Source organism: Periplaneta americana, chromosome 6 (genome assembly GCF_040183065.1).
Source record: "Periplaneta americana isolate PAMFEO1 chromosome 6, P.americana_PAMFEO1_priV1, whole genome shotgun sequence".
In the NCBI taxonomy this organism is placed as follows: Eukaryota; Metazoa; Arthropoda; class Insecta; order Blattodea; family Blattidae; genus Periplaneta; species Periplaneta americana.
The window spans coordinates 98,202,939-98,217,606 of NC_091122.1; the positions used below are offsets into that span (position 1 = coordinate 98,202,939).

At 35.0% G+C, this 14,668-nt stretch overlaps 1 protein-coding gene across 1 annotated transcript in view; it reads right to left on the reverse strand.

The window, feature by feature from the left end:
* LOC138701530 (zinc finger protein ZFP2-like) overlaps nt 1–14,668 on the reverse strand; it is a 581,888-nt gene that overhangs the window by 323,860 nt on the left and 243,360 nt on the right. The gene's annotated exons all lie outside the window — the stretch shown is intronic.

Consider the following 14,668-nt stretch of genomic DNA (forward strand, 5'->3'; position numbering starts at 1 on the left):
TATTTTGAAAATGATATTTTAAAAAATCTTAATATACAGTACGTACATTACACTATGAACAGCTGATTGAGCGTTAGCAATCTGGCCAACATACAAACTTCACCATCAACTTCAAACTGAAGGAGTAAAAATCATTCAGGTACTTGTAATATTTCGTGTTCAACTGGAACAATTTTTATTTCTTTTTGCTAAGTAAATTTTGAATTGTTTAAATAAAGTTCAGTACATTTCAAATGCAGTGACTTGTTTCATATAATGTATATTAATTAACACTGCCTTTTGCATATTAATTTTTATATCTATTGTAGGATTGTAATATACATAAAAGGCAATAATTTTCATTACAACTCTAAAGCAATTATTTGTAATATTTCAACATACTTATCTAGGTTGACAACTCTCAAATCAGTAAAATCAACTATAAATCATGGTGGCCGTTTGCTGTAACGACGAGAAAAGACTACCATGGAAAAAAAAAAAGAATGCTTAACCAGTAACTAGGTGCAATTTTTAACCAGTGATTACACTAACCGACATTGATGCACACGGCCAAAAACCTCTTAACATGTAATGAAGCACATTATCAATTAATGTATTTAATATTTAATAAAATGTGGTTTAGTTAAATTTAATATTTCTCTGAAACTATTTTTAGCATTAGTACAGTGAAATACAACCTGTGGCCAAACCTGCTAGCTGTCAACAGCACTGAATATAAAAAAATCAGGGCACTTCTGAACTACTTGCAGATTATTTAATGTGACTCTTGGGTGCAGATCATAATAGGATACAGAAATCGTCAACCCCTACTTGGTGTGAGTCTTCATGTGAACATTGAGTAACGCCCTGCACACAAAATCCTTATCACACAATTCACACTGATATGGTCTCTGCCCAGTGTGGTAGCGTCTGTGTATTACGAGAGTGGACTGCTGCGTAAAAGCCTTAGTGCAGAGATCACATTTGTAAGGACGTTCCCCTGTATGAATGCGTCGATGTTGTTTCATGTCAAATGGTTTACTGAATGCCTTTCCACAAATATCACATATATTTGGTTTTTCCCCAGTATGAATTCTGCAATGGAACTTCAGGTGATCCTTATTTGACAAAGACTTGCCACAAACATCACATATATATACATTAGCTCCTGTGTGAGAGTTCATGTGAAGCAACAGTGATCTCTTGTGGGCATATGTTTTGCCACACATCTCACACTGATGTCGAACTTTTTCGATTGGTGTGTCTGAGTGGACGGTTTTCTTATGTGTTGCCAGGTTATATTTGTAAGGATATGCCTTGTCACACTGGTCACATTTGTATGGTTTCTGTCCTGAGTGAGAGATGCTGTGGTATAAGAGAGACGATTTCTTTGGAAATGCCTTCCCACACACCTCACAAGCATGAAACTTTGCCTTCTCCTCTGCATCTGCATGGAACATTTTCTTATGATTAAACAAAGTTTTCTTGCATGCATACTGCTTGTCGCAAATCAGACATCGAAAGGGCTTGCCACCATGAGAAGCTTTGTGGGCCTCCAACTTGCTCTCAGTATGACATCCTTTGCCACAGACGTCGCAGTTGTACTGGTGGGCATGCCTCTTTTTATGGACCTTGAAGTAGAAATTGTCCATGGTTGTATATCCACAGACATCACATTCATGACTTGTCTCCTTCCCATGAGTCCTCTCATGTACTATCAAGTCACGTGATCTCTTGAACCGTCTCGGACAAATATTGCAAGAGTACATATCTTTATTCCTAGACAGTGTTTCTGGTGATGCAGCACCAAGAATGTCCGTATCACTTGTACTCATCTTTGATGATCTTTCAGCCTTCACTCCAGCATTCAAACATTCATTATATGTCTCATGAAATAAGCGGTGTACTTCCAATTGTGATTCGGGAAATATTTTCCGACATAATTTGCAAGACATTAGTTTATCTTCCAATTTAACAGATGGCTGAGTAGAAATGGCATCTGCTTGACTGACTGCTACAGATGTTAACCTAGAAAGAAGATAATTTCAAAGTAATGCTCCTGTTACAACAACCCTAAAGCAGGTCTCATGTTGTGTCCAAATTAACAGGCTGCCCAGGTTGTTACTATCAATATACAGCAAATAATTTCAATTTCAGTTGCTGTTAGCATCTGAATACGTCTGTGGTATTGCAAACGTGTGAAGTACAGAAACAGAAACGCGAAGAGGAAACAAAACAACACACGTCAACCATATTGTGCCACTTCTTCCCAGGTCAATATAAATCAATCTCTGAATAATAGTTTCTTATATTTCAAAATAGCCTCTTTATACGACTATTGAAAGTGAACACATACCACAGGGCCTCATTTGACCGAAAATTGTAATTCTCAATTATAACATCTATGCCTTACCACATTCAATCTACAAAGACACTATTACTGCCAAGTAGTTTGCCTAACATGCAGGCATTGGTATCAAATTCACGATTTGTAATGCAAAATATTTACACCCTAGAAACTCCAACATAGTATGATAAAATGCAGTGGATGATAATCAATTATGAAAAATTGTGGATGACAGAAAAAAATTGAAATATTTGAAGGTCTTCCTTAGTACATTTTTCTTCTGCTACAAATTCTACCTTGCATTCTCTGCGTATTTAAAGTAAAATTCCTCACAAGGAGAACTGATGCTCAAGTCATTCACAGAAAACAAACTATCTAATTTTGCTTCATTTACATTGCAAATTCTCTTTCATAAATTATGAAAAATAATGTATAACCTAACCAAATAAAATTAATGCTAAGGCATATAGCAGAAAAGTAGTAAGAACTATGTGCTGTACTATACACTTCTACATGTAGCCTACAACGCATCACGCATTAAACCAACTTATTTAGAATGGGTCTTCATGTGAACATTGAGTAGTGCCCTGCACACAAAGTCTTTGTCACATGTCTCACACTGGTATGGTCTCTGTCCTGTATGGTAACGTCTGTGTATCACAAGGGTAGAACGCTGTGTAAATGCCTTTGTGCACAAATCACATTTGTACGGACGCTCTCCTGTGTGTGTCCTCTGATGCTGTTTCAGATCACATCTCTTACTGAATGCTTTGCCACATGTATCACATACATTCGGTTTTTCGCCTGTATGTATCCTACGGTGAAACTTCAGATGATCCTTGTTACTCAGTGTTTTGCCACAAATGTCACAAATGAACACGTTTGCTCCTGTATGGGAGTTCATGTGCAGCAGAAGTGAGCGCTTGTAAGCGTAAGTCTTGCCACAGGTCTCACACTGATGCCTCTTCTTCTCAGCTGCCGAGTCGGAGTGCACTGTTCTTTTATGAGCAGCAAGATTGTACTTGTAAGGATATGCTTTATCACACTGGTCACACTGAAATGGCTTTTCGCCTGTATGAGATATCTGATGATTCCGAAGTGTAGCTCGGTAGGGAAACACCTTACCACACAGCTCACAAACATGCTTTTTATTACTCTCCTGTCTGTCTAAGTGAGTCAACCTTCTGTGCTCCATAAGTGCATCCAAACAGGAGTACCTCTTGTTGCACACATTACATTGCAATGCCATGTTCCCTTCATGTAAGGCAGCATGAACTTCCATCTGCACTTTAGATTGAAATCCTTTACCACAGAAGTCACAAATAAAAAATATGTTGTCAGAAGCATCAGTGCAATGATCCGGGCTTAGAGTCTCTTCTGCAACACTCAAATACTCATTACTAGAGCCTTCTTGTCTCGGAACTAAACCTTGATGCTTTGTTTCACCATCAGGAAACTGATAGCAGTATGCATTTTCACGGTTTGTTCCACTTCTTGACAGTAACTCTGACTTGATAACTGTAATATCCATATGGTAAGTTGAGGTGCCACCAGATATTCCAACAGCATCAGCTGAATACCTAGAAAGAAGATAATTTTAAAATAATCCCCTTGTTCGAATATGCGTCAAGTGTGGCTTCCAATACAGACTATACAATATCTGAGAAGTCCATTTTAATTGCCAAGCACCGTAACTCAATATTCCATACTCCACACAACAGCCATGATCTAATGAAGACAACACCAATATTGTAAACGCGGAAAAGAAAAAAGATTTAATCCAATAGAATAAGTTGATTATAAACTCTCCATTTTATACTAATATCCATAACATTATCAAACAGGGTGAAAACACTTTTCAGATTAGTTTGAAGTGAGCACAAAAAAAAAAAATAGCAATGTAATGTATTCACAGTAAAACAGGTAGATGTGAAGATGGGACACAACGTCCTCTAAACTTAAATATGGATAAATATAACTTGGTAAACAGCGACATTGCAGAAGTTTATTAAATTCTCTAACTCTGGAAATATATTAAGGAGGAAAAAAAAAACAATGTTACAGAAATTGGTATTACTAAGATCATTCTCTCTCCAGTCCTACGCTACTACGACACTACTATAATGAAGCTGATACCTTCGATATCACACAGAGACTGATAGATAAGTTAGCGTGTCTGGCCGCGAAACCAGGTGGCCTGGGTTCGATTCCTGGAGCAAGTTACCTCGTTGAGGTTTTTTCTGGGGTTTTCCCTCAACCCAATATGTGCAAATGCTGGGCAACTTTCGGTGCTGGACCCTGGACTCATTTCACTGGCATTATCACCTTCATCTCATTCAGATCCTAAATAACCTAAGATGTTGATAAAGCATCGTAAAATAATCTAGGATAACCTAACCTCATAGATAACAGGCTCACACACATACACTACGCGACCACTACACAGATGTTTGGAAGATGTCTTCTAATGATGAGTTCATGATTGCTTACCACTATCTCAGAAGGAAGAAAAGGAGGAGCTGTTGGATGAAGTCATATATTAGGAACAATGTCAATAGAGAAGCTTTTGTTTGTGCCCAAGAACTGCAAAATAACGAAAATAGTTTTAGTTATTCTAGCGAATGTCTAAGACAAGTTTCAAAATTCTTGCTGACTTACTAATATTAGCAAACAAGACACTAACTACAGAAGATGTGTGTCAATTGAGGAGTGACTACTAATAACTTCGAGGTAAGCATTAGTAAATAAATTAGATATAATAATTTTATTTTATTGTGAAAGTAAATTGTTCAAAATTCATGATGTTATTTTTCTACATCCATAACGTAAACCTTGTGGGAGAAGTAGATGTGGGCAAGTGCAAGATAAGAATGACAAAAACATGGGGTAAAGCAAGTACAAGGGGGATCCAGGAAATAACGACCGTTCGTTCGCGCATACCCGCCGCACAGCTGACTGCCCTTCCTTGTTTGAAGATCAACTGGCTTCCTTAACATGTGTTCTCATAATGTTGTGAGTACTGGTTGCAACAAGTCGCCATTGTGCATTTTGTGTTACTTCAAAATGAACGACGTGATTGATAATCCCGCCGACTGTGAGGTGAGGAGTGTGATTCGATTTTTGAATGCCCGACATTTGAAACCTGCAGAAATTTACCGGCAATTGAAAGAAGTGTATGGTGATACTGTAATGAATGAAAGAAATGTGAGAAAATGATGCGAAATGTTCAACAATGGGTGAACAAATGTCCACGATGAAACTCGACCCGGATGCCCATCACTCATCACAGAAGACCTGATCATCCGCTCTATAGTCCAGACCTTGCTCCTAGCGATTTTCACCTTTTCACTAAGCTGAAAGACTTTCTGGGTGGTACGCGTTTTGGAAGTGATGAAGAGTTGAAGAAGACAGTGAACACCTGGCTTAATGAACTGGCAGCAGAGGAGTATAACACGGGAATTCTAAAGCTAGTGAACAGATACGACAAATGTTTAAATGTAGGTGGTGATTATGTAGAGAAGTAAAGGAAGCTTCAGTTATGTAACAGAATTTGTTTTTTCAAATAAATATATTTTTTTTAATTATTACAACAGAACGGTCGTTATTTCCTGGCTCCCCCTCGTACAATGCAGTGAGTGAATTTTTTTTGTCCCCTCCCCCCAATGACCTCTTCATGACTAGTCCCAGTTTGATCTCAATTCCTCAAATAGTGACAGCAAAATAATTACTGTCCACTGTAACTGAAATAACATGTAACAAAAATAGAGCACAAATAATAACAGTTACATACTGGCACTGTCTGTGTTTTAGTGAGTGAGACTCATGTTCCGAAGCTATATGCAGATATGGGATCAAATCCTGCTTGTGTTGATTACCTTCTTTAGAGTTTTCTGAGGCCTTTCCCAACTGTGAAGCAAACGTCAGGTAATCCTATAGTAAATCCTGACTCATGCGACAAAATTTCATCTTACTAACATCAATTGCACATTTGATATAGCATCATTAAATGAAAACCTGCCTGAACGAACATTATATGTAACAATTTGCCCACTATTCAGGTATGGTAACAAATAAGACAAAGTTTGACAGTTGACAAATCAACTAAAATTGTTTCCTGTATATCGCTCAGTATAAAAATAACAAATCAGGCATTACACTACCACTTCATGTGTCCATCATGTTGGAGGATGATCCTGTTTCTATGCCAGATCATGTGGTGTGAAGACAGTCAATCAACTTTACTTGCATGTTTCACTACTTGTGCAACCTTGTTCTAAATTATGTTCAGAATTAAATTTTGCGTTGAAACTACTGTACCACTCCATGATTTAAATTTTGCCATGGAAAGTGAATGCAGGCACTGGGTTCTTCATATCAAAGAGGATTGCTCATACAAAATTTTTACAGATTTCAGGAATGCAGCGCTTACGTGTGAGTAGTGAGTCTATGAGTTTTGCTTTCCCCATCTTCTCCATTCCATTGCTTTATGAGACAACAACGCATTTTGTATACCAATCATTTTCCTATGTGTTACTGCCTTCTTATATGACAGTAAACTAACCAATCAAAAATTTGTTTGTCAATTCTGGAAACAAAGTACAAGTAACACTATAGGATTAACATAACCTAAATAAATCATAAAATCCTTCCTTCATAGCTCCTGCCGTGGAGTGATTGATAAAGGTACCACTGCCTCTAGCACATGTCAAAATGGACTTTTGAAATGAATAAATAAAAACAGTAATTTGTTTTATACTATCACTTTATTCCACATTAATTCACTGTACTCCACTACTACAAAAACATACATGCTCGATAGAAGTTACAAAATAAAGGAGTAAACATAAGACAATCAAAACGTATTTTCAAATCTTATAATCATAATAATTTTTTTGCAGGCAGTAATAACTTAAAATAATAATTAATTTCTGAATAGCTGTAAAAAAAATTAATATTATATAGAGTGATCACGAGGATTTACCGCCACTTATGGAGCTTATTTCCTAAGACATTCTGAGCAAAAACTCTCATATAAACATGTACAAGTAAGTATCCTAATCTCATTATTTTCAGAGTTACACTAATTTGAAGTAGTTTGTAAAATACCATTATTTTTTAGTTTTAAGGGTAAAAGAACATTATAAAAAAAGATTGAACTATTCAGGAGTACATCATTTCTTTCATTAGCTAGTATTCTGAAGCTAAAAATATGTTGTGAATTCCAAAGTTGCTTCATACAAATTTTTTTTCGATTTCTAACTACAAAATTACATTTTTCTTACGCATTTTATCACAACAATTATTACAAATAACGCCACTGTTGTCAATTCTTCAAGACTGTACATTGGGATGCATTATTAAACTGTAAAGTAAACTGTAAAGACTGTAAATTAGGATGCATAATTAAGGTGACCAGATTCACATCAATAGAAAAGAGGACACAAAGCTTCAAAAAGGAGGACATTGTTTGAAAAAAGAGGACAGAAAATATGTACTTACATTAAGGCTTAGGCCTATATTATACTACAAATTACGTCAGTATCTATTTTCTTACAAAATATTTACAGTACAAATTTAGGCTTCTATCATACTTAAAAGTATGTTAATATTACAAAAATAATTAATGATAAAACTTAATAATAATGCTTTTACAGTTAGCTACATATGAAAGTCAAAGGAAGTATAATTATTAAAGAGGACTCTATTTAGATTTAGGCATAGGCATATATTATAATTAAAATTATTCCAATATCTATTTTATTGCAGTATACTTATGATAAAACCTAATATAAAATGATTTTACAGTTAACTACATATGAAAGCCAAAGGAACTATAATTATTATCAAAATACATAAAAAGACCGCATAAAATGCGAATTTAATATTACTTTGTATGCAAAGAGGTTACGATAATTTACGAAGAGTATATACTGTCGATGCTGCTGCAATGTACAGGAAAATTAATAATTTCAAAATATGAGCCATACAAGTAATGAAAGGGGGACTTTTCTTGATTTTTTTTTTAAATCTGCCCGGACCCTGGACAAATACCTAAAAAGAGGGACATGTCCAGACAAAAGAGGATGTCTAGTCATCTTATGCATAATTATTAAAGTGTAAAGTTCCTGAAGACGTAAGATTTATAACAATTCTTGTGATAGGTGGATAAGAATAATGTAATTTTTAGTTAAAAGTTGAAAAACAAAATCTGTACGAAGCAACTCAATACATTTTTAGCTTCAGAACACTAGCCAATTAAAGAAATGATACTTCTGAATACTTCATTGTGTATTTGTAATATTCTTTTACCCTCAAAACTAAAGAAAAAAGGTATTTTACTAACAACTTCAAATTAGTATAACTCTGAAAATATTAAGATTAGTGCACATGTTTATATGACACTGTTTGCCCAGAATGTCTTCAGAAATAAGCTCTGTGAGTGCCGGTAAATCCTTGTGAATCACCCTGTATATCAATATTTATTTATATCATTCCTTGACTCACAATTCTCTAACATCACAATCGATCTTATATGAACACCATTTCAGTCTATATTATATAAGTGAAACTGTGCATTATATTCCTAAATTTGTTTTAAATCTGAACTAATCTCTGTCTTATACCGCGGATGATGCGAAAATGTGACTAGTGTTAAATTTTACTTTCCATATATTCCACTCACTTGTATGGAAATGCAGACCAAAAACCACATTAGTATCTACAGATACATTATTGTGTTGACTAAGAGTTCAAACCCAACTAATCCTTCAGAAGTATTAAAAAACAAAACATTTTTTCAACAGCATCACAGGAAGATCACAGAAACACTTCCTATTTCAAATTTAAATGCAATTGACAAAGATTGTAATTATTAATATTAGTATGATAAAATTAATTGAAGGCAAGTCATTTACTATAATCGTGTGTAGTTCGGTGGCTCCTTTGAACACCCACTTAACAGATTTACAACTTTCAACCACTAACACCTCTGACCATTTTATCTCGTTTTCCATTCCCATGCCGCATAGTTGCCACATTCAGTGATATACTATGCTGACGGGATTCTTGGAATTCAGAAAAGATATGGCAACTCTCCCTCCATATGGCTACAAAGGGAAGCTGTCAGTTTTTCTAAACCAGGATTGTGATTGGTTGCTAACAAAAGAAGACAAGATTTCTGTCACAATAAGGAAAACACTTATGACAACAAATTCGTAGGGGGCAGAAGGTCTGTCAGCAAAGTCCTTTATGTGAAACTGCACTTGAGGATGAGCTTGTGCACAAAGTGAATGGTAAAACTGCAGGTTAAATTATTCTGGGGTCATATTCATTCGCTAATATAGCAAAAATAAAAATTAAAACAACTTTTGTTTGACAGGAAGATTGATGAAACTATCTTTTGGGACTGAAAAGAACTCTCCTTGTAAGGCAGAAGTAACCACAATTAATTTGAAACTACTGAGAGATCCCACAAAAAAAAATCAGTATCATTAAGATTACTTTCCCATCATATATTTCATGCACCTCACAAAAATTAAGGTCATTTTCTTAAAACTGACCGAAGTATTGAAAGATGTCTTTCCCGAAATTTTTGCAGCACCACTATAAAATTATCTTCTCTTTATACTTCATATACCCGTAATGAGAAAATGTATGCTAAACAAGTTTCACAATAATTCAGTTCTTTTATCGTGTTCCAAATGATATTACTGTTTATGGTTCATTTTTTTAATTATTACTCTTTAACAACGTACATAATGCTCTATGCCCTCAAATAAAAATATGGACTATCGTTTTCTGGAATGCACATAAAAGACATTCTTTCTAATCCCAAAAGCAAGATGCCTTTCTTTATAAATTGCACAGTTTAAGTTGATACACTAAATTAATTCTGCATAAATTTAAATGAAATATATTGCAACCATTTCTATTACTATTTGTATCCCCAAATTCATAGAATTTTTAATAGTGAATAGTCTCTCCTTTTAGCAAACACTGTATACTCTCTATGACTTAGATTTTAATTTACGTAACTTTATTACAACAAATATACTGCTCAATATTAGGAATTTATTTCATTTGGGCTCGATCTTCCTAAACTCACCACAATTTCTGTGTTAGTTGTAGCTAGGCAGTAACAGGTACTCACATACCATTCTGGGTTTTATATTACAACAATAGATTCATTGACAAATGTCTAGGCATTTGAGCAACAACATATTACAACTCTAGTGAATTTTACTGTAATATAATAATGAAAAACAAGTCTATTCATACTGAATTGTGATACAGTGCACCTATTTTATTTCCTTAATGATAAGCAGCACATACTCCCACAGCTGCAAGAGTTACCCTTGACACACAGGCCCAAACTTATGCATGCGCCACAAGGGTCCAGGCCCAGAGCAGCAAAATTTTGAGGAAAGAAAAAAACTGACCTGAAAATAAATGTTCGATATTTTCCTATTTCTATTTCACAGATGCTTGCTTTAGATAGTAGTATAATTATGTTAATTTGTTATTACATGCCACTATTATAGTTTGACTGCTAAATGTCTAAGGGCACATACAAAATGAAGCTTGGTTGGTAACTGGTAGCCTGAATGGTTACCTTGCTGGAAGGAATGCCTAATGTTACGCAATGAAGACATGCAAGACGAAGATTGTTTGGTCAATTGCTACCTAACCTGTTAGCCCAATGGTAAATGGTAGAATGGATCCCCTCATTTTTTCAAACTACCTGCACATGCACATGCGTCCTCAGAGTCTGTGAACACTTCACCATGTGCTATAGGCCAACTGCTATTCATTCCAACGTGTATAATGGATTGTGAAACATTAATTTCAAATGTTTACAAGATACATGTTCTTTGGAATCAGGCTCATCCCAATCACCAATACCAATATCTCATTGTGAAATTGTGGGATGGAGTAGGAGTTGAAATAGATACCAAAAGTAAATAAATGTCTAAATGAAAAATTTATATTTTGCAGTAAGTGGTGAGTTTAAAAACTTGAGATAATTATTAGTACTGACCTTTTGGCAAACCCGTATTATTTTATCAATGTTCTATTTGCATTAGAATGAACTACATGGGGCTTTATGAAATTGTTTTATTATGACAGACGAAGCTCTCCAAAAAAATGTTACTGTCTTCAAAAGGCAAATGGACCACATTCTGCAGAAATGAACCAACCAAAAAATAAATGTAATATCTCAATAATTGAATAATTCCAAGACTCTATATTTTGATTAAAGTTACATCCTGCAACATGCTTTTAGTTAAAGCAATAACTATGTAGTTATATTTACTTGTGAACTTAATATTTAAATTTACGTTTTAAGATATTTTTCTCAGTTTACGTATCATGTGGGTTAGTTTCTATCTGCAAAGTACGGTCAAATTTGAAAGCAGAGTGAGTTCATCTATATTGACTGACAGATGCAAACAAGCTTCATATTGATCACCCTGACTTTCTATCCAGCAACTAGCTAGGTTACAAGGAACAAACTCGGTAACCAGCTAGACTTCGTCTTGTACATCCTCTAAGATTTGCATAAGTTAGTTGGTTGGGTGCACAACATTTTTTCGGGCCCATAGACATAGCACTAATTAAATGTCGTGCTGGTCAGATACCTCACATTGTGAATGTTCATTAAAATTAAGTCCTGCATGAAGTAGGACAAACACAAAACAGCTGGAAGCACACAGTTCCCATGAGATTGAGTTAAACTTCCTGCTGTGTTAGGTACTCGTCGAAAGTTTCTTTCGTGGCAATTGTGTGATTGCAACTGAAATATCTTCGTTTACTATGTTTTTTATCTACTCACTAACTCTGTCCAACAAGTGCAAAGTAAGTTTGCAGAGAATGTTCCAGGTGTCAAAGTTCTTAGTCGCCCTACAATACATAACTGGATTTGTACAAGATAAAATAAGTAGGCAGATGCAACATGTTTTGATTGGTAAAATCCTAAACAATAAAGCACATAGTGCAGAACATTGTGAAGTAGAACTATGCATTTCATTTCTACTCTGTAATAACAGTTAGTGGTATTCATGAGTGATTGTCCAATAGATTATTTTCTATGTTCCAAGTCAAATGACAGAAACTGGCAACACAACTGTGCACAGTGAAAATGATTCAGCAGTAAGAAATTAAAATAGACACAAGGTATACACTCAAAGCTATAACAAGTTGTCTACGAGAGGAGTTAATTTTCTGATCACAGGACTTGCCCAGAGATCTACTTTCTTCATTTTAATTTTACTTCAACCTGACCCACAATCATGATAAAGTATGCAAAGTTCCTTAAATTCGTAATACAGATAATGCAGAGCACAGTCTCAATCACAGGGAGAGAAGGGATTCTCAAGGAATAAGGTGAAACTAGTACTTCATCTCATAAATTATATTTCTTAAATACAGGATACACAAAGTCTATACAAAGCAGACTCATATGAACATATAAAGAGTAGGTAATTTGCACCAACTAAGTTAGTATGGGTGAAAGAATACAGATTAAAAACTCATAAAAAATACAAGAACCTAAAATATATATATATATATATATATATATACATACATACATACATACATACACACACACCTTTAGACAAAATCTTATTTTATTAACAAAACAATGGATTCTAGTTTAGAGACATGGTCATTACAGTTTGTATTACAGTATTAGCCACCCCTTCAATGTAAGGAATTCATTTTTCTGCAAAGTTACCAATTTTCTTTTAAATGCCTTGTCCATTAAAATGGTTATATTTACTGATTTTCTCTTTACGCTTTTTTCATCCAACCAATACAAATTGTTACTTAACTGTACATACGATGATTATTTTTCTCAAGCAGAGGATAAAAATAAATTAAAAAACACTTACCCTGCACATATATAATGTCCTTCCAATGTCACTTTTCTCCAAACTTTCAGTGTCATAGTAAAAGCATTCAACAGTTTTAACTAATACAACTCAGGTAACAAAATGTAATTTGGATCACTGTCACTTAGTATCGCAAAACTCCAGACTAAAACTTTATAAGCAAATAAATAAAATAAATACATACAAAATAAATTCTGTCTTTACCTTACAACTACAATTCATGTAATTTTGAAGCTAGAAATTGTGATCAATTTTCCTACAAATTTAAACTTCTGATAGGCTCTGTAAATTCAGTATTGAGATTGTAAAGCATTGAAAGAAATAACTGAATTATAATAAACCTACTATCATATGGGCATACGAGAGAAATCTAACACAAAATCCCCAACTTCAGGATTACAAAACCTCAATACCATTATTGGTTGGGGGCTATAATAAGAAAAATCCTGATACATCAATATACTCCTGCTACTAACAATACAATTTATTCAGGGAAAAAAAAAAAAATACAAAAAAAACTCTATTACTATAAATATTGTTACTGTTTAAAAACGACTTTAGAATGTGTAACTGTGTCACTAAGAGCAGTCTGGACCATGAGTCCTCTGATGAACCTTCAACAGTGTTCGAGTAACAAAGCGCTGATTACAGACACGGCAGTGATACGGCTTCTCACCTGTGTGGTAACGCTTATGTACAATTAGAGAGGAACGCTGAGTGAAGCATTTACCACAGATGTCACATGAATGGGGACGTTCACCTGTATGTATGAGGCGGTGAACTTTGAGGGAACTTGCTGAATTAAATTTCTTGCCACATGCCTGACATTCATATGGTTTTTCACCTGTATGAGTTCTTCTATGAGTTACAAGTGATGTATGTGTTGTTACAGCTTTCCCACAGACATCACAAACAAACATAGGCCTTTCATTCTTGGTGTGTAACCTCTTGTGAGCACGGAATGCAGGTAAAGAGTTCAGAGATTTCCCACACCTTTTACAGACATAACTGCACTTCTCGTCAGGGTCAGGATGCGCACTCTTCATGTGGTATGTATAGTGTTTCTTGTTTAGGAAAAACTTGTCGCACAAATCACATTTAAAAGGTTTCTTACCCATATGTTCGTTCATATGCCCTTCTAAGTCCAGTTTCGAAAAGAAACCTTTACCACACTTGTCACACGATAGGGGAAATTGTCCAAGATGTCTCATTTTGTGGAACTCCAAAGTACTCTTGAACGTAGCAGCGTAACCACAGATATCACACACGTGACTCTTTTTTTCACTGTGGATCCGTTCATGGGAACGAGCCTCATGCTTACGTTTGAATTTCTTTGGACATACCTTACATTCATAGGGTCGTTCCTCACTGTGAGTATACATGTGACTTCTGAGCTGCTTGCCCAATTTAAAAGATTTCCCACATTTTTGACACTTGTGATTCTTACTAA